The sequence below is a fragment of the Nematolebias whitei genome, chromosome 1, assembly GCF_014905685.2.
Source record: "Nematolebias whitei isolate Nwh7 chromosome 1, NemWhi1, whole genome shotgun sequence".
NCBI classification, from domain to species: domain Eukaryota; kingdom Metazoa; phylum Chordata; class Actinopteri; order Cyprinodontiformes; family Rivulidae; genus Nematolebias; species Nematolebias whitei.
Genome location: NC_056498.1, coordinates 81,191,879 through 81,194,547, shown reverse-complemented (window position 1 = coordinate 81,194,547; position 2,669 = coordinate 81,191,879).

Genomic DNA, 2,669 nt, shown 5'->3' with positions numbered 1-2,669 from the left:
AGTGTGCAGCATGACAGAGGAGCTGACAGAGAGCAGAGCTATGACAGGTATCACTGAGAAATTTCAGTCTGGGTTTAAAGCCTGCCACAGTACAGAGAGTGCACTTTTGAGGGTTTCAAATGATATATTCTTGTCTACAGACTCCGGAAAGTTTGTTTTTTTAGTGCTCTTAGATTTGTCTGCTGCATCTGACACCGTTGCTCACAGGATTTTAATATCTCATCTTGTACACTATGTGGACATCAGGGGTGTAGCCCTCAATTGGTTTCAGTCATATTTATCTAATAGGAGTTTCTGTAGGAAACTCAGCAGGGTCCTGGAGGGTGCGTGGGAGTTTGCCCAACCAGTCTACATGTGCTTTGTGGACTTGGAGAAGGCGTTCGACCGCGTCCCTCGGGGAACCCTGTGGGGGGTACTCTGGGAGTATGGGGTACAGGGCCCTTTGATACGGGCTGTTAGGTCCCTGTATGACCGGTGTCAGAGCCTGGTCCACATCGCCGGCAGTAAGTTGGGCTTGTTCCCGGTGAGAGTTGGACTCCGCCAAGGTTGCCCTTTGTCACCAATTATGTTCATAACTTTTATGGACAGAAATTCTAGGTGCAGCCAAGGTGTTGAGGGGATCTGTTTTGGTGGCCTTAGGATTGCGTCTCTGCTTTTTGCAGATGATGTGATCTTATTGGCTTCATCAGATCATGATCTACAGCTTTCGCTGGAGCGGTCCGCAGGCGAATGTGACGCGGCTTCCAAATCCGAGGCCATGGTCTTGAGCCGGAAAAGGGTAGAGTGCCCTCTCCGGGTCAGGGAGGAGGTCCTACCCCAAGTGGAGGAGTTTAAGTATCTTGGGGTCTTGTTCACGAATGAGGGAAAAATGGAGCATGAGATCGATAGGCGGATAGGTGCAGCGTCAGCAGTGAAGCAGGCGCTGTACAGGTCTGTCGTGGTGAAGAGAGAGCTGAGTCAAAAGGCGAAGCTCTCAATTTACCGATCGATCTACATTCCTACCCTCATATATGGTCACGAGCTTTGGGTTGTGACCGAAAGAATGAGATCTCGGATACAAGCAGTCGAAATGAGTTTTCTCCGTAGGGTGTCTGGGCTTTCCCCTAGAGATAGGGTGAGAAGCTCGATCATCCGGGAGAGACTCAGAGTAGAGCCGCTGCTTCTCCACGTTGAGAGGAGCCAGTTGAGGTGTCTTGGGCATCTGTTTAGGATGCCTTCTGGATGCCTAGCTGGTGAGGTGTTCCGGACACGTCCCACCGGAAGGAGGCCCAGAGGAAGACCCAGGACACGCTGGAGGGAATATGTTTCTCGGCTGGCCTTGGAACGCCTCAGGATTCCCCCGGAAGAGCTGTCCCAAGTGGCTGGGGAGATGGAAGTCTGGGCCTCCCTACTTAGGCTGCTACCCCCGTGACCCGACCATGGATAAGCGGAAGAAAATGGATGGATGGATGGAGTTTCTGTATAAAAATTGACAATTGTATGTCTTCCACTGCTCCTCTTCCACATGGTGTCCCCCAGGGCTCAATCCTTGTCACTCTTTAATTTGCTCTTTACTTATTCCCCCTCAGCTCTGTTTTTAGGAAACATGGCATTTAATTTCACTTCTATGCTGATGATTGCCAGATATATTTTCCCATGGCACAAAACATTTCAGGAACTTACACACTGCCTTAATGATGTTATGGCATGGTTTTCTCTTAACTTCCTTAGTCTAAATGAGAACAAAACTAAAGTTATGATGTTTGGACTGAGTTGCTGTCCCTCTCCCAGCATAGGTCTTGGCTCTCTGTCATTTTATCTAAGGGCCTGTGTCACCAATCTGGGGGTGAAGTTTGGGTCTGATTTTAAATTTGAAAAAGAAATCAGCAGTGTTGTTCAGAAAAGTTTTTTTCAACTTCGCCAAATAGCAAAAGTGAAACCAATCTTAGCAAGACCTGACATGGAAACATTAATCCATGCTTTTATCACAGCTCGTCTTGACTACTGTAATGCACAGTATGTAGACATTAGCCATACCTCTCTTGCCCGTCTGCAGCATGTGCAGAACTCTGCTGCTCGCGTGTTAACTCAGGCCCGTAGGCGCAAGCATATTACGCCCATCCTGGCGTCCGTTCATTGGCTCCCTGTGCGCTACAAAAATAATTTTAAGATCTTGCTGTTTGTTTTTAAATGACTGAACAACCTTGCCCCACCCTATCTGTCTGAGCTGCTTCAGCCTTACTGCCCTCCCTGATCCCTAAGATCAGCTGATCGGTTGCTGCTGACAGTCCCTAAAACTAGCCTGAAGCTCAGAGGTGACAAAGCATTTGCTTTTGCTGCTTCCAGGTTGTGGAACAATTTACTCTCGAGTGTCAGACAGGCCTCCTCTCTTCCTGTTTTTAAATCTCTTTTAAAGACATCCTTTTAATCTTTGGCTTTTAACGTGTGATCCTATCTTTTATGGCATCTTAAAACGCACCTGCCATGAAACTGGTATATTTTTGTGTTTCTTTGTGTATGCTTTGTATGTTTTTATTGTCTTAATTAATTTATCTTTTTGTCTTATTTTACAGCAATTTGGCTACACCTGCAGTTTTTTAAATGTGCTATAGAAATAAAGTTGATTGATTGAAACAGGTCTCATACACAGGGTGGTAAATTTAAAAGAATACAGATTATTGAAATTATCA